The sequence below is a fragment of the Pecten maximus genome, chromosome 16 (assembly GCF_902652985.1).
Source record: "Pecten maximus chromosome 16, xPecMax1.1, whole genome shotgun sequence".
Lineage (NCBI taxonomy): Eukaryota > Metazoa > Mollusca > Bivalvia > Pectinida > Pectinidae > Pecten > Pecten maximus.
The window spans coordinates 26,923,615-26,947,078 of NC_047030.1; the positions used below are offsets into that span (position 1 = coordinate 26,923,615).

The 23,464-nt window shown below is 35.8% G+C and overlaps 1 long non-coding RNA gene across 4 annotated transcripts; it reads right to left on the reverse strand.

The window, feature by feature from the left end:
- Positions 1 to 7,363: 7,363 nt before the first annotated feature.
- LOC117344576 lies at positions 7,364 to 16,558 on the reverse strand. Of its 4 annotated transcripts, none has more exons than XR_004536213.1 (6): positions 16,171 to 16,558; positions 15,523 to 15,593; positions 12,963 to 13,070; positions 11,868 to 12,199; positions 9,072 to 10,912; positions 7,364 to 8,017 (listed from the first exon to the last, which is right to left on the reverse strand). It is a non-coding gene; the product is annotated as an uncharacterized LOC117344576 (long non-coding RNA). The 4 variants fall into 4 exon arrangements; XR_004536215.1 differs by having other exon boundaries at positions 9,072 to 9,295; positions 10,036 to 10,912; positions 15,523 to 16,553; XR_004536214.1 differs by lacking the exon at positions 15,523 to 15,593 and having other exon boundaries at positions 16,171 to 16,557.
- Between the last annotated feature and the right edge of the window lie 6,906 nt (positions 16,559 to 23,464).

A 23,464-nucleotide genomic window follows, 5' to 3' on the forward strand; every position in this document is an offset into this window, starting at 1 on the left:
GACAACGTAATAGAATACATAAAAAAGCAAAACTAACAAATAACCCCCACTTTTGGGAGAGATTTAGATTTTTAAGGAATGAAACGATTGACTTAATTCGTGAAGCAAAGGGGAATTATATTAAAACTCTTGAAAACTCCTTAAATGAAAACACAGTCCCTTCAGACAAGTGGTGGAAGATAGCAAAGTCTATTACTAACTTCTCAAATAAATCTACATCGATTCCTCCTCTTGAATCCAATGAACAACTTATCTCTCATCCTATTGATAAAGCAGAGCTCCTTAACAATCACTTTACTAATATTTCAACATCATCACCTGATCTTGAGTTGCCCCAGACATCACAACCATATGCTCTTCACTCCTTAACTAATATTCATGTAACTGAGCAAGATGTAATGGACCAACTTAGTATCCTCAATGTAAACAAACCACCTGGCCCTGATGGTATTGTTCCTAAAATTGTAAAAAAAGCTTAGTAACTCTCTTATTCTACCTCTTAGTATTCTTTTCAACAAAACCCTAGAATCAGGAGTACTGCCATATAGTTGGAAACAATCAAACATAAATGCTATATATAAAGGAAGTGGGTCATCTAATGATGTTTTAAACTATAGGCCAATATCTATAACTTCATGTTTCAGTAAAATAATGGAAAAAATTATATTTAAATATCTTTTTAATTATTTAATTGAAAATTCAATCTTAACAAAACACCAGTCTGGGTTTATACCAGGTGATTCCACAGTTAATCAATTGTTGTTTATTTATAATGAGATATCTAGTAATATGGACAAAGGAAAAGAGCTCAGGTTTATTTTCTGTGATGTAAGTAAAGCATTTGACAGAGTCTGGCATGAAGGTCTTATACAGAAGCTTAAAATGTATGGAATTGATGGAAATTTACTTTTATGGTTTCAAAATTATCTCTCAGACAGAATGCAAAGAGTCTCTACCGAAGGCTATCACTCTCAATTCAAAGTTGTAAATGCAGGGGTACCTCAAGGATCAGTTCTTGGACCTCTTCTCTTTCTCCTCTATATAAATGACATCACTGATAATGTTTCAACTAATATCAAACTTTTTGCTGATGATACTTCTTTGTATGTAATAATAGATGATAATCCAGCACAAGCAGCACAAGCTCTAGCAGATGATCTCTCTAATATTAATGAATGGGCAGGTATTTGGGACATTAATTTTAACCCTAACAAAACTAAATCAATTATCTTTTCAAGAAAACACAACAAAGATCACCCTCCAATAACTTTCCAAAATAGACAAATTACAGACACAACAGTTCACAAACATCTTGGACTTACACTACAAGAAGACGCAACATGGAAAGAACATATCCTTAATATATATAGAAAAGCATACAGTAGATTAAATATTCTTCGATACATAAAATTTAAAGTGAATCGTAAGTCTTTAATCAAAATATATACAGCATTTATAAGACCAATTTTAGAATATGCAGACATAATCTGGGATAACTGCACTCACCAATCAAAACAATTATTAGAATCTGTTCAGTTAGAAGCAGCCAGAATCATTACAGGTCTCAGATCAGGAACATCACACAATAAATTATATGAAGAAATTGGCTGGGAATCTCTATCAGATAGAAGAAATAAACACAAACACATAATGATGTACAAAATAATTCATGGACTATCACCACAATACTTACAAGATATCCTTATTCCTTTTATTAACAACCAAAATGATAACCCGTATTCCCTAAGACAATCACGACTCTTCAATCCTCCTCTATGCAGAACTAACAATTACTTTGACAGTTTCTTCCCCCAAATGTGCCGCATAACTAACAATGCTAATCCTGACCTCTTCAACTCTTCTTCTTTAGCAGCTTTTAAATGCAAACTTAATAATAATATTAATGCTGAATGCGAATCACTGCATATTTTCAAATTTGAAGGAAATAGAAAGGCTAATATCATTATTTGTCAGCTTAGAAATTCATGTAGCAATTTAAATTTTGATTTATTTAATGATCATTTGTTAAACTCTCCCACCTGTGCCTGTGGTATTGAAAATGAAACTGTTTCACATTATTTCTTTGATTGTCCTAGGTATAATGCTATTAGACATTCTCTGTTTACCTCAGTAGATGGTTATGCAAATCATAACCATTCTAACATCAGCACTTTCTTACAAGGTTGCCCTGACTGTGATAAGTTTGTAAATATACAAATACTAAATGATGTTCAATTGTTCATTGGGAAATCGAGACGCTTTAATCTCTATATGCTTTAAATATATAAGTCATGATATAATATATTATATATTATATTGTATTGTACTATGTTATATTATTTATACCTTAAATTTTAATGAATATGGAGTATGTATGATTATACATGTCCTGAAATATCCCTTCATCTTCATTGGTCACATGTGTCAGCAGTTGAGTTAGTTAAGTCTTGTATATATATGAAGTATAGCGTCTGCTAAACATTTTGAGTGATAGTAATTTTTTCTGACAATTTTTGATATAATATTTTACATTTATATATATTATTTTCGCTTAATTATTGACAGGCACGACCTGTGCATACATGCACATGGACTTTTGGTCAATGCCTGTCAATGAATAATTCTTCTAGATAAAGTTCATCTTAAATATTATCAAATATTACGTATACATGTATATATAAGCAAAATGTATGAATGATGTGTGAATGTTTATGTTTGAGTTATCTCCCTTAAATGTTAGTTATACATGTAATTTTTTCATTTCATAGTAAATTTATATATTAATTTTATATTTATACATTCCAATTGCCACCATAGGAGAAAATTTATATAGGCTTGGCCTGTTATTTTATCCTTTTGACAAATAACATCAAATGTCAATAAAATTTGTTGAAATGAAAAAAATGTCTGAGTCTGAAGAGACTGCTTGATGTCACTTATGACCTCTGTCAGACGTGCGACCTTGACCTTGACAGACTCTAGCTCTTCTACACTTGACAGTTTCGTTCCAAACTCTGAAACAGTTCCCATCATGTTGTCAACAAAGATTTCAGCCAATAAAGGAAACTGACCTCCACGTAAACATTAAGGACTCTGAAATAAATCTCTTATAACCCAGTATTATTAGTTGGGTCATGTGATTCAATTCAGCAAATTAAAACATTAGAGTCTCAATGGAGGTGTTAGAGTATTTGTTGATTGTCACATGATACCCAATGAACCAATCAGAACTAATAGGATTTCCACCATAACTGTACCGACCCGCATCTTCACACTGCCTGAAGCTGTTCCAGGATTGCTGCAGCCACCCTGCCATATTGACATGTTGACCTTGGAGAAGCAGGATGGTGGTATCCAAGACAACAGATTCGGTTGTGTAGACGAGTTTCTCTACGTGGTTCTGGATATCTGTCTACAGTAACAGGAAATAGTCAGTAAACACATCAGAGAGGACAGACGACACTAACTCTGTGGTACAGATTTTACTACACATTTTATACAATAATGGCATGATGTATTCATATCACCTATTACAACCTGAGACATTTGACAAGTATGGCAGAAAAATAATCGTTTCTGTGTGATGTAGACAAAGATATCTCAACCCTCTGGATAAGATTTTTCTTTGAATCTAATAGGAAAGTATGGTAAAAAAATATCACCCCTGTGATGTAGACTAATAGAGAGACAGGGGATCTTCAACGTGAGGGAAAGATTCTTAAGTTGCCAAACACAGCTTAATTATCTTTCCCCGAGGGTTGAGATTCCCCTATCTCACCCCCAAGGGGATAAAAGATTATTTTTCTCTTACCCTGTTTATACCCTCTTATGTATCTAATATTGACGTTACATCAATGCAAGGAAATGTTGACGTGACACGATCGAATTGTAAACATGACGTCATTGTGTTGTCACTGTGACATCATGGTATTGTTAATGTGATAAGATGCAAGTGTTGAGAACATGCAAAAAGTATATGTAGCTTATCTTTTACCTAGAGTGAGATTAATAGAATTTATCATGGGTCTGTACTGTGGACAGGGATGTCTCAACACTCGTGTAAGAGTTTGGCCAGTCAGCACGAGGCTTGCCGAGTGCTGACCAGCCAAATTCTTACACGAGGGTTGAGATATCCTTGTTTGTGGAACAGACCCATGATTGATTATTTTTCTCACATACTTGCAACCAAACGCAAGTTTTTATGAAAGTTTGTCATCGCGCCGTCTTCAATGCTCCTTGGAATATGCATCAAAATTGATGACGTCATCATTTAAAACTTGGTAACTCAATGTAAAATGATGACGTTACGTTATTGTGAGCGGCGTCATATAGCTCATGCCGGCTGTCTTTACCCACCTGTGTAAGATAGATTTATCTTTTCCCTAGCAACCGCCAGATAACCCTGTGAAGTATGGAAGAAAAGAAATTCTCACCCCGGTAAAACTGTGGATATCCCTGTCCAGGGTAAGAGAAAAAGATAATCAAACCTCTCGATGTGGCTTTACTGGTTTGAATTAATGACAACAGAATCTACTAATCTACACAATTCGTTTTTTGGGTCCCTACGATAGGAAGCTATAAAATATTGCTGTATTAACTTTATAACAAATTGACAGATTGTACAACGAATTACTGGAGTACTAAACCTTTTCAAATCTGCCCAGTAGTTCTGTGGTGTCCATGTTATGTGGTGGTTTTTCTCCAGGTACTCCGGCTTTCCTCCACCTCCAAAACCTGGCACGTCCTTAAATGACACTGGCTGTTAATAGGACGTTAAACAAAAACAAACCAAACCAAAACCATGGCTCAGTTCATTGCTAGAACATGTAGGTGATGGTCGGTTAAACTGGACAGTAGCTGGACCAAGCTGGTCATACCACAGGACTGAGGCCCCACCTGGTGTCAAATGATAGATTTATAATATTTACAATATTGATTATGTCTTGATATTTGTTACACTGCTCACAAAATGGAGGAAAACGTTATGGGCTATTCCAGTAAAACATCTATCCCACTCCAGGTTTGGTTAAGGGGTACCAACTATAGAATTTATTAAATGAATTATGTAGAAGTAATAGGAAGGAAATACAATCATGGATACGAGTGATTTATTTTGGAGTCCTGCGGGGTCAGGTGGATATCTTAATGGAATAGCCCTAATCAAAAGACTTCCTGCTGGAACTGACATAATGTGTTAGCTGGACCAGGCTGGTCTTACCACAGGACTGAAGTCCCAACTGGGCTCAAATTCAAAGGAGTAGGTGCATTTAGGGTCATTTTTGGCCCCATCTTTGATTTAATTGAATTACATACCAGACTAACAATGACATATGAAATTTATAAAATATGGAGTTTCAAACAATTCTGACATAAGGTTGCCTAGCAACAGGCCTGGTAACGCACCTATTACATTTGCTCATTTTAATAGTGAAATTCTAGTTTTTCTTTAATTTTATATCTTAAAGTTTGTCAATATATTATTAAACTTGAAAATATGGTTATATTTTATTCTATTGTAAACTTTAATGTAATAATGTCTAGGTTACCTACATGTAGATCTAGTTTTTACCCTTCTAATACATAGCAACCAATTTTTCTCCATAGCAACAGCAAGACAATTTCAATGAAATGGGGAGATAAATGATTGAATGCTACAAGAATTTTAATTTGACAAAGATCTCTTTGTTAATACCCTTGATATCCTTATCCATAATTACATCTTAATTAAAAATATTGCCCCTACCAGAGAAACCTGGGAGACTAGTTTTTCTGTCTGCCCATCTTGTACAGACATGGAGGATATCTAACAGTGTCTTCAGTAATACCAAATATATTTCACGAGTGGGGCTAATACTTTGATATTTTTCACGAGTGCGCAGACACTGTTAGATATTCTGTTTATTATATTTTCTATCAACGGAAAACCTACCCCGTATGCTAACTAGGCCTACAGCGATAAGTTGTAAACAAAAGAAGTACGTAGTTCCCCCTGTCCAGATGATGACATAAATGTCGGGCTTTCTGATTGGTCAATTATTTTGGTATTTTCTAATCATTAATTTGATTGGTCAAATCAGCAAAAATGATATTTTTCACTAGTGAAAAATATCACTTTTATAGAATGAATAATTTTTGATATTTCACTGGTAAAAATGTAATAAATGCATATATGTATTCAACTGTGTATATCATAATGCCAAAGTCAGTCAGCACTCAAATGACTTCACTCCTTTAGGGATTCTGATCAAACTCAACACAGTGATATGGGACCATAATATATCATCCAGTTTTCAATTTCAGAGCTTTTGTACCAAGGTCACTGTTACTGTTTTTAGCAGAGCCTGTAGGGGACATATGTTGCTTAAGCAATACGCAGTGTGCTTATTTTAGGATAACTGTGGATTTATCATTCTTTTAGAACAGACTGGCAGATATGTTACCGCCAAATACAGAAATCAGGTTCAATTTATGACCCATGTTTGGAATATCAATTGTTGAAATTAACTCTCTTTTCTTTAATTCTACTACTAGTTTATCTGTGACTGCAGAAATACATGTACTGTTTCAATACATAACCAGATCAGTTCCATGTTAATTAAAATGCAAAGTTTGTTCAACCTGCTGAACACCAACAATGTTGGATAAATACTATCTTTATGTATACATTTAATATTACTGTATTTTACCATTACCAGTTGCATGCACAACTGAGCTTGAATGAACTTTGCATTATGAAAGAGAAACAAAATATTACAAACAAGTTATACAACATTACACAAACATTTTAATTTGAGACCAAAATTGTCTATTTCATTCTATCCAATACCACAGAAACATCACTTTCATAAATTGGGATCACATTCACTCATACTATAACAATAGAGTCCTTCACATTCACCCATAATATAATAATAGAGTCCTTCACATTCACTAATACTATAACAATAGAGTCCTTCACATTCACTCATACTATAACAATAGAGTCCTTCACATTCACCTATAATATAATAATAGAGTCCTTCACATTCACTAATACTATAACAATAGAGTCCTTCACATTCACCTATAATATAATAATAGAGTCCTTCACATTCACTAATACTATAACAATAGAGTCCTTCACATTCACCTATAATATAATAATAGAGTCCTTCACATTCACTAATACTATAATAATAGAGTCATTCACATTCACTCATACTATAACAATGAAGTCATCCACATTCACCCATACTATAATAATAGAGTCCTTCACATTCACCCATACTATAACAATAGCGTCCTTCACATTCACCCATACTATAACAATAGAGTCCTTCACATTCACCCATACTATAACAATAGAGTCCTTTATATTCACCCATACTATAACAATAGAGTCCTTTATATTCACCCATACTATAACAATAGAGTCCTTCACATTCACCCATACTATAACAATAGAGTCCTTTATATTCACCCATACTATAATAATAGACTCCTTCACAAATACTTTGATAGGTAGTGACAGTATCAAGCTTTAGTGTTATAATAAAAAGATATCAGAATTCCTGTCATCTTTACGGTACTCATTCTCAATTGTTAGACTCTCCAATTACTACTTACACATCTGGCTTGTACATGTATACCAAGTTAAAACCAGTTTTACATCGTGTTTGTAGTCTTAATTAAACAAATACACTGTATCAAATTGATTTACTCTTGTGCACCAAGCACTAACATACATGAACACACACACACTGCTCCTTAATCTGGTGTTTAAACCATATTTAAACTATCTGGTATATGCATTTTGAGCTAACATTAGCAATATCATGACAAGGAAACCTGTGGAAATTACATTATTTAATACATAATGTCTAATTTAACTATTTCTCATATCACTTGTACATAGTGTACATCATTATCTGTATACAGCAGTACTTCCTATTTGAAGAAAAAGGTTGCCGATCCCCAAGATTGGTCCTTTTATTGCACAAAATGCAAGGGTAACTCTTGGGACCAGCCCCAGGCATTTCTGAAATAAACAAGTTTGTAATTTAGTTTACTCAACTCTACGTTTTTTTTTTCAATTTTGCATGAGAGAATAATTGAAAATTTTAATAAAAAAAAAATGAAAAGATAAAAAAATAAAAGAATACATCCAACCGGCATCGAACTTCAGACCTTTGCTATAGCGAGCCGACTGTGCTACACACTAACTAACTTCCGGTTTGTACGAAACGTTTTATTTTGGACGGTTTCCTTTTTCACAAATGGTAGATTCTACCTAGTAAATAATTAGAAAATATGCAGTGTGTTTTCTTCATAGTAAAGGGTATGGGAAAACATATATTTCAGTAACTTGGAGATGTCTTACAAAGTCGGGATCGTGGGAGAAGTTTGCCGCTTGGTAGTGATTGAAATGATCTGACCGCGGGCAGACGACATTTTCGTTAACTTATCAAACATGTTGGCCTGAGAAAATAACGCAATTTACAGTCAAATGTATTTTTAAGTATTATTTCTTTACGGCATATTGTTCGTTTGTATATGTGATAATAGGATATATAAGCTACTACGATCATAAACAATCAGAACAGGCCGGCCCCTGGCGGTGAAAATTCCCTGTTCAGTCGTACAGTATATACGTGACTACCCCAGTACATACAGTCCTTCGTACAAAATCTGTAACTGGTTAATTACATACAAACACAACATAAAAACATACCTGAACCCTGCATCACATCTAAGATACTGGATTTTATTTTTTATCAAATCTGGGGCCGATTTCACCCCAAAACGGACTTTATCCTTTGCATATTGCATTATATGATATTCATTTTATAATATATGTTATACCGCTCACAAAATGGATGAAAACATTTATCAATGACTGCTTGCTGGAACTGATATAGCTTGCTTCAAAGATTGGTAAAGTTAATATGGAAACAAAAATGGCATCCTCATACACAAATATAAATACCAATGATGACAGCACTATCACCGTAATTATTAACATCAACCATTTTTAAATAATTAAACTGACTACATTGACATATACATGTATCTGTGGAATACTTTTTAATTACCAGAATGGGCATCCAGTTCATCTGGACACACTTCATCACTGCTCCATAGGCTCCAGTAGGTGGTGAAGGAGGTACAGTGACCGAGTTGTCTCCCTTGACACATACTCTACACAGCAGAGAAATGAGTGTCCTGCCTGTATTAAACTGTTTGAGATGGTTACTTGTCTACTAGGTGTATAAAATGGCAGACTATCAGGAAATATCCTCTCGTACAGATCCTTCACCTAGACAAGACAAAACAAGCAATACAAATTCTAAAATGATGTGGTGTCCAACTTTAAAAAGTGCATTTTTATCCATTTTTCTTGGTGCAGACATTGGGGAATAATGAGATAACTTGCAAATCTTAAGGGGAAGATACATTTCAAAAGATTTTCTGATTATAATTTTTTTTCAAGATGTAACAGAGACACTGGATAATAATCTTGCTTTGTTTACTTAAACATTGACTGTGAAAAGATTCTCAGAAAACTTTATGAAAAAAATAATTTAGTTATTATTACTTTTCATTCATGTACACATATTTATCTGCAAATAAGGACCTGCCTACAAGGACCCAATCTTCATTTTTGTAAAATCATCAATTTTATATAAAACAATAAGCTGTAAGGGGTTCACAAGTAAACACTCCACCAAAAATTATTATAAATTTTCATATAAGAGAAGAAGTTCCAGCCGGGATCGAATCCGCGACCCTCCCCTTACGGATTTGCAGCATACGAGCAGCATGAAAATGCAGCATGCTGCTGGTAGCATGCACAGCCCATGCTGCCACCATGCTGCAAAAGTTTGCCCTCATAATTATAAGGGGAGCAGAATGCTGGCAGCATGTTTCAAATATTTAAATTATGATGCCAGTATGCTGCAGTGACCATTCTGCCAGTATGCTGCAGGCTGGCCAGTGGTGCTAGTGACCATGCTGCCAGTATGCTGCAACCTCAACCAGCAGCATGGCCAATAGTACCTTATTGACCATCCTGCCAGTATGCTGCAACCTTAGCCAGCCATCACCTCTGTACCATCTAATTATTGGACAATGATGCCTCCATTGCATCCCAGCAGCATACAGAATCATGACTGGAGAAAGATTATTTGAGAACTTCAACTTGAAATTTAACATACATAGAAAGACAATATTTCAATTGAAAATAATTTATTATGAATCGAACACACACTTGTTGGATGCTAAAAAGCAAAAACTATGAAAATAATTACACTTCCATTCACATCTCAATCAATATGCCAATAAAATATGCAATTACATGTCATAATAAAGTGTACAAAGTTTGATAGAAAATTAGACAGATCAAAAAAGAAGGTCTAGATCTACAGACTAGATCAACAAGAATCAAATACTGAAAGAAACTGCAAAAATAGCTGAATCATGATTCTTTTCAAGGCAACACAGCTTCATATAATGATTATATGTACCCAAAGTTATTAATTATTAAACCTCAGCTTCAAAGATTTTAGATTGTAGTAGAAGTTTTCTGAACTCTATACAAAAATTAAAAAATTTGATATTAAAACAAATGGTCAAAACGTTTGCTAACATAATCAAATGAATATGATGGTCACAGAATTAAATGTTTCATTGATATATTCAAACACACTTCCAAGTCTTCAAGACAAATTATTATATTTCTATATCATCAACATTAATTTGACAAGTCAGCTATTACTTCTTTACATCAGTTTTTTATATATCGGTCGTTATAATAATTAGTATCTTTTCAGTTCACTTCATTTTGTCTTTGACTTTTGGACTTGCTAGCTTTTTGCCATATTGTCGTTCAGGCTCCTCTTGAAGATGCAAACATATGTAGACTGGACACAGTAGCCTGAAAATACAAGAAATTCTAAGATATAAAAACTATTCCTCGTTACCATATTTTCTCTGTCAGATGTTACAAGAAACAACTTCCGCTTACCAGATTGTCAGATGTAACCAGAGACAAATTCTGCTTACCAGATTATCTTTGTCAGATGATGCCAGCGACAACTTCCGCTTCTCATATTGTCTTTGTCAGATATTAACAGAAACAACTTCTGCTTATCATATTGTCTTTTTATACAATGTATTTCATTTAAAAAAGTCTGCTTTTCCTGTTGTACTTAAGAAAATGACAATAATTTACAATAACATCCTGGCCATTCACTCAGTTTTATATGAAATACACACATATCATTGTAAAAATAAATTTTAAATATGCATGTAGTGGTTTTACCAACGAATTCAAAAAATAAAATTTCTTTCAATTAGTTTCCATGTATTCAGCTATGGTAGAAAACTGGGTAAAACAAACCAAGATTCAGTCTATATGGATTGTGAGAAATCCAATCAGTTATTTTGAGTTTGTTATATAACATCTAATAATCATTTAATTAACACTAATTCACTGAATATTATGATTATACACTCACCTTGAAAATATGAAACAGATAAGTGAGTTATCTCCCTTTGATCATCCAATAATGACAAGATACATGTAGATGTTTGACAAATTTGATATTTTTGAGCAATAAAGAATGTAATTCAAGCTTTTAATCAAGTATCAAAATATATATTGATATGGTAGCAGTGTACAGTAAAATTGCCTATTAAAATAATGCATATGACGCAATTTTGACTGTCATACATTTGTATACAGACTTTGGTTGAATCTGAACAATGCTAAATAGTTAAGAGTCTAGACAAGATTTTGTGTATGACACCAGTAAACCTCTGTTTGTTGTGGATGCCATAATTAGGACTAGCTCTAAGTCACAATGTTCTTATCTTCATACTACATATACCTGAAGGGGTGTTATCCAAGTATTGTTTGTGTTGTTCCTAATTAAGTGAACCCAGTCTTTGGGCAGATGTCTTCATCCATGATCTGTGACAGACAGCAGCTGTGGTAAAATGTCTGTTTTATGAATTTTGCTGTGTCCAAGTTTTGTTTAGGTTGTTCTTGGTGAACCCAGTCTTTGGGGAGCGGAGGCGTCCTCAGCCTGTTACTGCAACTGTGGTAGAATTAATGTTCTGTTTTATGAAACTTTTCGTGTCCATGAGCTGGAATTCTCCAAGCTGGTCCTTGGTCAGGTCGTTCCAGAATATATATCATAAGCTCTATCTGACACTCAATCTATTAAAAATAAACATATATTATTAGATTATCATTAAATTACACATATAATCGTATCTGGCTAATCACCAGTTGTGTTTACATTTTAACATACGTTACGAGTGATTAGTGACCATGTGAAAACCAATTGAAAATTTATCAGGAATTAAATACCAAATTAACATCACATGTATGTAATTTGTTTTCAAAGTACCCCTTTATATAGTTCCCCATTCTGGTGATAATGGTCAGATGTTACAGGATGTTCTTAAAACCAGTGGTTGGTAAAGTCGGGTTTCACTGTATATTATAGGTACCCATCATTTCAAAAGTCAAGGAATTAATTTTGTTGCAGTTATATATGCTTTGGACTATATTTTGTGTGAAATGACTAAAGATTCTTACATTATTACTAATGATGATATAAGTGACGATATTAGCAAGATCAGCACAAGTTTTTTATCAAGTTGTGAATTTCTGATATTCCACTGGTAAAAATGATAAATTACCCAATATTTATCTCTGACTGACCTAATTTTCAAATCTGTAGAAGTTCATGAACTATTTATCTCACCTGTTGAAATCTGTGACCTTATTTTCTCACCTGTAGAAATCTGTGACCTAATTTTCTCACCTGTAGAAATCTGTGACCTAATTTTCTCACCTGTAGAAATCTTTTACCCAATTTTCTCAGCTGTAGAAGTCTGTGACCTAATTATCTCACCTGTTGGAGTCTGTGACCTAATTATCTCACCTTTAGAAGTCTATGACCTAATTATCTCACCTGTAGAAGTCTATGACCATGCTCCAGGTGTTTACATTTGTACCCCTCCAGTTTTGCTCGCATGCTGACCTTTTTATGCTGCAGTTGTGTCAAGTCTGTGGCTATCATCTGAAATACAGTTGTAGGTGTGGCATATCCATTTAAAATTTATGACAGAACATAAACTACAAGATTATAAGTAAAATGAATGTAATCATTATACAATATTGTGGCCCACTTTTACCTGGTAATAACCACAGATTTATTTTGTTTTCCATCTCGTGCTAATTCTACACAATTATTCTACTTCAAAGATACAAAAATATCTTAATGATATACCAAAACAAGACGTCTAGAGGGCCTGTATCGTTCACCAGGTTTATTTGAGCAAACATCAAAATAATGTTCATGTTCAATTCGTTCAAAGCTTTATTTGTTGATGTCTAACAATGCTATATATATGGTTATGGGATCTCAACTGCTTCAAAGATATAACACAGAAACGAAGTCAGACTCAACATGATTGTGTTTAAAGAAACTACATTGTAAGTCCCTTGGGGGGGGGGGGGGGGGGGGGAAGGCCCCTGGGCCTATTCTTACGACAGGATTGTGTTCATCTCTTGATGCCCAGCAATGCTATATATGGTTAGAGGGTGGGGAGATCTCAACAGTTTCAAGAATACATGAAGTCCTTTATAGTAATATACTGGGTAGTCAAATTTCTCCCTTTTGCCCTACCCCTGGGGGTCAGCCCTATCACTTGTATGAATTTGAATCCCAACCACCTAGGAAATTGTTACCACTGAAATATCAATGTCATATGTACATTGCTTAGTTCCAGAGAAGAAGTACATTTATATAAGTGCAATATTTCCAAATAGACCCATTTGGCCTCACCCATCAGGCCCCACCCATCAGGCCTCATCATTTGTAAACCTTTGAATGCCAGTCACATAGAGATATAGACTACCTTTGGTTAAATTCTGATCTCCGGCTAAGAAGAAGAAGTCAGTTGTCGATGGATGGACCCCACATACCAGACGACAGATGCCACAGTATGGCAAAAGCTCGCCTTGGACTGTTGGACCAGGTGAGCTAAAAATTAACCACTTTGTATTGCTATATTTTGCATAAGTTTGGTTCATATCAGATGAACTGCACCTTATTACTGTTGCTGTTGATATATACCTCAAAACTCATCTGACTCTCCACACCTTGACCTTTCACCCAGCAAACCCTTTCTTTTGACCCGCCATGTCTTGACCTTTCACCCTCAAAACCTTGACCTTTCAGTCTACACACTTTGACCTGTCACCATGCAATTATAAACCCTTACTTTTGTCCCTCCGATCCTTGACCGTTAACCCTTAAAATTGTGACCTTTCACTCTCCAAACCTTGACCTTTCACCCTGCAAACCTTGACCATTCATTCTTCAAACCTTGACATCTGACCCTCCAGGTTTTGACCTTTTACTCTCCAAACCTTGACCATTCATTCTTCAAACCTTGACATTGACCCTCCTAGCTTTGACCTTTCACCCTTAAACCCTTGACATTTCACTCTCAGTATTGTGTATATCACCCATGGCTTGATGTAGCACTTACGGTACATCCATCCTTTGATGGTACACAAAATGGAAGAGCTTCTTAAATTGGACTTGGCCAAATAAGGGGATGGATTCCTGGACAATGTTTGATTCATTAGGAATGACTGGATTAAGTTATAGATACTACTTTACTTGCTACACAATTTAAAACCCAACCTTTAACAGGTTTAAAGCCTTTTAAGGATATGACAGGTCTCCGTGCTGAAATACTGGATGTTTACATGCACCTCCAGTGATATTTTGAGAAAATACCAGGTCATTTTGCACAGTAAAACAAAGTAATCTAAAGTAGTTTGGAACAAATATCAGATATGTCAACATTACACCTAAATGTTTCAATCAAAATACCATTACAAGAGGCCCAAGGGCCCTAACTGTCACCTGATGTGTTATAAGTCTTTAACTTAGCTTTAAGCATGTTTGAACCCTGTGACCTTGAATGTAGGCCAATAACAGTCCTTTGAACAAACATTGTACCCCTTCATGCCAGCATGCAACAGCGCCAATATTAGGTTTCTGAATCTCTTGGTTACTGAGAAGAAGTTGTTTAAAATATTTTAGCATATTGACCCCAATGACCTTGAATAAAAGTCAAAGGTCATCCAATGAACAAACTTAATTAGTAACCCTTCATGCCAACATATTACAGACCAAATATCAGGTCGCTGGGCCTCTTGGTTATCAAGAACAAATCCATTAAATATTTAAGCATATTTGACCATAGCTGTTACCTTGAATGAAGGTCAAGGTCATTAATTTGAACATATCTGGTACCCCTTCACCTAAGCATGGTACAGACCTAATATCGGGTCTCTGGGCCACTTAGTTATCAAGACGTCATTTAATTTTTTTTTAAGCATTTTGACCTATGTGACCTTGAATGAAGGTCAAGTTCATCCATTTAAACAAATCTTGTAGCCCTTAATCCCAGTATGCTACATACTCAATATCAGGTCAGAAGTTGTTGACTTACATGGGGTCCATGATCTCAATTAATACAGATTTATTCCCCTTGATATGAGAGTGCAGTATGACTGATTTTACCTGAAAATACAAATATAAACATTCACAGACAGCAAAGTTTTTTTTTAACAGAATTATTTCATATAGTATTTGGCACACCTTTTGAGTTATAAAGATTTAACTGCTGAAAATAATTATTTTCAAGATTGATAACAAAGGTGAAATGAGCATATTTAAAGCTGCTTGGATTCCAAGCAATATAAAAATCCTGAGACCCAAGCCTGCTCAGATCATCATCAACACCTGCATGGAGACCACTGTAACATGCAGATCCTGACAACTACACATACAGGTTAATCAGCCAATTGATGCCAAGAGACTATGGAACAATGCTATTCTGGAGCATCAAGTGTGGACAGGATATCTGAAATTTGATTCTTGTTTAGCCTGGGTTACGAGGTGGAGGAAAGCCGAAATACCCGGAGAAAAACCATCGGTCTACAGTCAGTACCAGGCAACTGCCCCATATGGGTTTCGAACTCGCGACCCAGAGTTGGAGGGCTAGTGATAAGTTGCTGAGACAGATAAACCACTCGGGCCCCCGGAAGAACTCAAAGCAATGGGGATGGGGTTGGTCAGAGAGACTGTGGTGTAATACCTGCCAATATGTCATCCTTCGGCTGAGATCTGTAGGTTCAGAAATCACATCTGGTTCAACAGTAGTCAAGAGACAGGTTTCAGTGAACAAAATGCAAATAAGTCACCAACTCAGACAGAAGGAACTTACATAAAGCATTGAGGCCAACTTTGCATTAGGAGATCTATATACATGTGTCATTCGAGGAACCAGGCCCCTGTGCTAACTTATCAATCAGGAATGGACAATCTAAATTCATCAACTAGTGACCATTGATAAGTTACAGCAGATAACTATGTGCTAAATATGAATATGTGAACCATCAACTGTGCTAATAATAAATATTTAATTGGAGTTTAATATCATATGTACACAGTAATTACATAACATTAGAAATATTTCAATGAAGTGTAATATCACAGTTTATTTTAGCACATTTTATTACCAGGGGCGTAGCTAGGCCAACAAAAATGTTAAGCCCAGGCGAGGGGTGTGGGGGCCGCCTAGGCCCCCAGTTGGTCCAGGGCAGTGCGCATGCCCTGGTGGGGGGATGGGCCAAAGACCCCCGACAGAAAATGAATTTTAAGATTTTATGAGGGTTTGAAATTGATTCCTGAGAGAGTAATTTTGAAATATGTTTAATTGTAATAATACTGAACAACAAGTTTTCCGGTATAGAAATATAATTAATGTCATTTTTTTTTCCCTGTTGGAAAACCCCCATACATTTGGGGAAAAATTTTTATTTCGGAATTTAAAATTGTATACATTCTGAAAATCACAATGAAATGTACTAAGATATAGAAAGACTATTCCTGTTTCCAGTATTTTCATCTGAGTCAACGATGTTAAACAAGAAACAAAAAACTTCCGCTTACCAGATTGTCAGATGTAACCAGAGACAAATTCTGCTTACCAGATTATCTTTGTCAGATGATGCCAGCGACAACTTCCGCTTCTCATATTGTCTTTGTCAGATATTAACAGAAACAACTTCTGCTTATCATATTGTCTTTTTATACAATGTATTTCATTTAAAAAAGTCTGCTTTTCCTGTTGTACTTAAGAAAATGACAATAATTTACAATAACATCCTGGCCATTCACTCAGTTTTATATGAAATACACACATATCATTGTAAAAATAAATTTTAAATATGCATGTAGTGGTTTTACCAACGAATTCAAAAAATAAAATTTCTTTCAATTAGTTTCCATGTATTCAGCTATGGTAGAAAACTGGGTAAAACAAACCAAGATTCAGTCTATATGGATTGTGAGAAATCCAATCAGTTATTTTGAGTTTGTTATATAACATCTAATAATCATTTAATTAACACTAATTCACTGAATATTATGATTATACACTCACCTTGAAAATATGAAACAGATAAGTGAGTTATCTCCCTTTGATCATCCAATAATGACAAGATACATGTAGATGTTTGACAAATTTGATATTTTTGAGCAATAAAGAATGTAATTCAAGCTTTTAATCAAGTATCAAAATATATATTGATATGGTAGCAGTGTACAGTAAAATTGCCTATTAAAATAATGCATATGACGCAATTTTGACTGTCATACATTTGTATACAGACTTTGGTTGAATCTGAACAATGCTAAATAGTTAAGAGTCTAGACAAGATTTTGTGTATGACACCAGTAAACCTCTGTTTGTTGTGGATGCCATAATTAGGACTAGCTCTAAGTCACAATGTTCTTATCTTCATACTACATATACCTGAAGGGGTGTTATCCAAGTATTGTTTGTGTTGTTCCTAATTAAGTGAACCCAGTCTTTGGGCAGATGTCTTCATCCATGATCTGTGACAGACAGCAGCTGTGGTAAAATGTCTGTTTTATGAATTTTGCTGTGTCCAAGTTTTGTTTAGGTTGTTCTTGGTGAACCCAGTCTTTGGGGAGCGGAGGCGTCCTCAGCCTGTTACTGCAACTGTGGTAGAATTAATGTTCTGTTTTATGAAACTTTTCGTGTCCATGAGCTGGAATTCTCCAAGCTGGTCCTTGGTCAGGTCGTTCCAGAATATATATCATAAGCTCTATCTGACACTCAATCTATTAAAAATAAACATATATTATTAGATTATCATTAAATTACACATATAATCGTATCTGGCTAATCACCAGTTGTGTTTACATTTTAACATACGTTACGAGTGATTAGTGACCATGTGAAAACCAATTGAAAATTTATCAGGAATTAAATACCAAATTAACATCACATGTATGTAATTTGTTTTCAAAGTACCCCTTTATATAGTTCCCCATTCTGGTGATAATGGTCAGATGTTACAGGATGTTCTTAAAACCAGTGGTTGGTAAAGTCGGGTTTCACTGTATATTATAGGTACCCATCATTTCAAAAGTCAAGGAATTAATTTTGTTGCAGTTATATATGCTTTGGACTATATTTTGTGTGAAATGACTAAAGATTCTTACATTATTACTAATGATGATATAAGTGACGATATTAGCAAGATCAGCACAAGTTTTTTATCAAGTTGTGAATTTCTGATATTCCACTGGTAAAAATGATAAATTACCCAATATTTATCTCTGACTGACCTAATTTTCAAATCTGTAGAAGTTCATGAACTATTTATCTCACCTGTTGAAATCTGTGACCTTATTTTCTCACCTGTAGAAATCTGTGACCTAATTTTCTCACCTGTAGAAATCTGTGACCTAATTTTCTCACCTGTAGAAATCTTTTACCCAATTTTCTCAGCTGTAGAAGTCTGTGACCTAATTATCTCACCTGTTGGAGTCTGTGACCTAATTATCTCACCTTTAGAAGTCTATGACCTAATTATCTCACCTGTAGAAGTCTATGACCATGCTCCAGGTGTTTACATTGGTACCCCTCCAGTTTTGCTCGCATGCTGACCTTTTTATGCTGCAGTTGTGTCAAGTCTGTGGCTATCATCTGAAATACAGTTGTAGGTGTGGCATATCCATTTAAAATTGATGACAGAACATAAACTACAAGATTATAAGTAAAATGAATGTAATCATTATACAATATTGTGGCCCACTTTTACCTGGTAATAACCACAGATTTATTTTGTTTTCCATCTCGTGCTAATTCTACACAATTATTCTACTTCAAAGATACAAAAATATCTTAATGATATACCAAAACAAGACGTCTAGAGGGCCTGTATCGTTCACCAGGTTTATTTGAGCAAACATCAAAATAATGTTCATGTTCAATTCGTTCAAAGCTTTATTTGTTGATGTCTAACAATGCTATATATATGGTTATGGGATCTCAACTGCTTCAAAGATATAACACAGAAACGAAGTCAGACTCAACATGATTGTGTTTAAAGAAACTACATTGTAAGTCCCTTGGGGGGGGGGGGGGGGGGGGAAGGCCCCTGGGCCTATTCTTACGACAGGATTGTGTTCATCTCTTGATGCCCAGCAATGCTATATATGGTTAGAGGGTGGGGAGATCTCAACAGTTTCAAGAATACATGAAGTCCTTTATAGTAATATACTGGGTAGTCAAATTTCTCCCTTTTGCCCTACCCCTGGGGGTCAGCCCTATCACTTGTATGAATTTGAATCCCAACCACCTAGGAAATTGTTACCACTGAAATATCAATGTCATATGTACATTGCTTAGTTCCAGAGAAGAAGTACATTTATATAAGTGCAATATTTCCAAATAGACCCATTTGGCCTCACCCATCAGGCCCCACCCATCAGGCCTCATCATTTGTAAACCTTTGAATGCCAGTCACATAGAGATATAGACTACCTTTGGTTAAATTCTGATCTCCGGCTAAGAAGAAGAAGTCAGTTGTCGATGGATGGACCCCACATACCAGACGACAGATGCCACAGTATGGCAAAAGCTCGCCTTGGACTGTTGGACCAGGTGAGCTAAAAATTAACCACTTTGTATTGCTATATTTTGCATAAGTTTGGTTCATATCAGATGAACTGCACCTTATTACTGTTGCTGTTGATATATACCTCAAAACTCATCTGACTCTCCACACCTTGACCTTTCACCCAGCAAACCCTTTCTTTTGACCCGCCATGTCTTGACCTTTCACCCTCAAAACCTTGACCTTTCAGTCTACACACTTTGACCTGTCACCATGCAATTATAAACCCTTACTTTTGTCCCTCCGATCCTTGACCGTTAACCCTTAAAATTGTGACCTTTCACTCTCCAAACCTTGACCTTTCACCCTGCAAACCTTGACCATTCATTCTTCAAACCTTGACATCTGACCCTCCAGGTTTTGACCTTTTACTCTCCAAACCTTGACCATTCATTCTTCAAACCTTGACATTGACCCTCCTAGCTTTGACCTTTCACCCTTAAACCCTTGACATTTCACTCTCAGTATTGTGTATATCACCCATGGCTTGATGTAGCACTTACGGTACATCCATCCTTTGATGGTACACAAAATGGAAGAGCTTCTTAAATTGGACTTGGCCAAATAAGGGGATGGATTCCTGGACAATGTTTGATTCATTAGGAATGACTGGATTAAGTTATAGATACTACTTTACTTGCTACACAATTTAAAACCCAACCTTTAACAGGTTTAAAGCCTTTTAAGGATATGACAGGTCTCCGTGCTGAAATACTGGATGTTTACATGCACCTCCAGTGATATTTTGAGAAAATACCAGGTCATTTTGCACAGTAAAACAAAGTAATCTAAAGTAGTTTGGAACAAATATCAGATATGTCAACATTACACCTAAATGTTTCAATCAAAATACCATTACAAGAGGCCCAAGGGCCCTAACTGTCACCTGATGTGTTATAAGTCTTTAACTTAGCTTTAAGCATGTTTGAACCCTGTGACCTTGAATGTAGGCCAATAACAGTCCTTTGAACAAACATTGTACCCCTTCATGCCAGCATGCAACAGCGCCAATATTAGGTTTCTGAATCTCTTGGTTACTGAGAAGAAGTTGTTTAAAATATTTTAGCATATTGACCCCAATGACCTTGAATAAAAGTCAAAGGTCATCCAATGAACAAACTTAATTAGTAACCCTTCATGCCAACATATTACAGACCAAATATCAGGTCGCTGGGCCTCTTGGTTATCAAGAACAAATCCATTAAATATTTAAGCATATTTGACCATAGCTGTTACCTTGAATGAAGGTCAAGGTCATTAATTTGAACATATCTGGTACCCCTTCACCTAAGCATGGTACAGACCTAATATCGGGTCTCTGGGCCACTTAGTTATCAAGACGTCATTTAATTTTTTTTTAAGCATTTTGACCTATGTGACCTTGAATGAAGGTCAAGTTCATCCATTTAAACAAATCTTGTAGCCCTTAATCCCAGTATGCTACATACTCAATATCAGGTCAGAAGTTGTTGACTTACATGGGGTCCATGATCTCAATTAATACAGATTTATTCCCCTTGATATGAGAGTGCAGTATGACTGATTTTACCTGAAAATACAAATATAAACATTCACAGACAGCAAAGTTTTTTTTTAACAGAATTATTTCATATAGTATTTGGCACACCTTTTGAGTTATAAAGATTTAACTGCTGAAAATAATTATTTTCAAGATTGATAACAAAGGTGAAATGAGCATATTTAAAGCTGCTTGGATTCCAAGCAATATAAAAATCCTGAGACCCAAGCCTGCTCAGATCATCATCAACACCTGCATGGAGACCACTGTAACATGCAGATCCTGACAACTACACATACAGGTTAATCAGCCAATTGATGCCAAGAGACTATGGAACAATGCTATTCTGGAGCATCAAGTGTGGACAGGATATCTGAAATTTGATTCTTGTTTAGCCTGGGTTACGAGGTGGAGGAAAGCCGAAATACCCGGAGAAAAACCATCGGTCTACAGTCAGTACCAGGCAACTGCCCCATATGGGTTTCGAACTCGCGACCCAGAGTTGGAGGGCTAGTGATAAGTTGCTGAGACAGATAAACCACTCGGGCCCCCGGAAGAACTCAAAGCAATGGGGATGGGGTTGGTCAGAGAGACTGTGGTGTAATACCTGCCAATATGTCATCCTTCGGCTGAGATCTGTAGGTTCAGAAATCACATCTGGTTCAACAGTAGTCAAGAGACAGGTTTCAGTGAACAAAATGCAAATAAGTCACCAACTCAGACAGAAGGAACTTACATAAAGCATTGAGGCCAACTTTGCATTAGGAGATCTATATACATGTGTCATTCGAGGAACCAGGCCCCTGTGCTAACTTATCAATCAGGAATGGACAATCTAAATTCATCAACTAGTGACCATTGATAAGTTACAGCAGATAACTATGTGCTAAATATGAATATGTGAACCATCAACTGTGCTAATAATAAATATTTAATTGGAGTTTAATATCATATGTACACAGTAATTACATAACATTAGAAATATTTCAATGAAGTGTAATATCACAGTTTATTTTTAGCACATTTTATTACCAGGGGCGTAGCTAGGCCAACAAAAATGTTAAGCCCAGGCGAGGGGTGTGGGGGCCGCCTAGGCCCCCAGTTGGTCCAGGGCAGTGCGCATGCCCTGGTGGGGGGATGGGGCAAAGACCCCCGACAGAAAATGAATTTTAAGATTTTATGAGGGTTTGAAATTGATTCCTGAGAGAGTAATTTTGAAATATGTTTAATTGTAAATAATACTGAACAACAAGTTTTCCGGTATAGAAATATAATTAATGCTCATTTGTTTCTGTTCGGACCCTACATCACAGACTGATTGGCATTTAAACCTTCCCATCGATGATCTATGTTAGAACGACAACCTAGTTGTATATGTCTGTACTGTCCACATCTGTAACACTGGGGCTCATTTCCTCGATACTGTACATGTGGTGCTGGAGGATTGCCTCGTTGATGGGCCTGGAGATGCTGTGGTTGAACTGGGTTTGGCTGCGGTGGCTGAAAGCTCGCCTGCTGCTGGCCATGAGTATAATTGGACTGATACCAGGACCGAGGCCCTTTCTTCCGGTTACCATGGGAACTTTTACCCTTGTCTGCTTTATCTCCACTCTGCTTTGCTGTAGACTTTTGTTGGGTTTTCTTCATATCTACCATATCTGTTGTCAATTGCTGGATAAGTCCCTTCATATCTTTCAGCTCATCTGTAGCTACGGCCATATGCACAACAGGTTTGACCTTATCAGCTACCTTACCTGGAGTTGTCTCCTCTTCCCGCTGCATCAAATCCCGTTCTACTTGGTGTACTGCAATTCTCAGCTCATCAAACGGTCCGACAATATCATACTTGTGACCAGTAACATCTTTGGTTTCTCGTC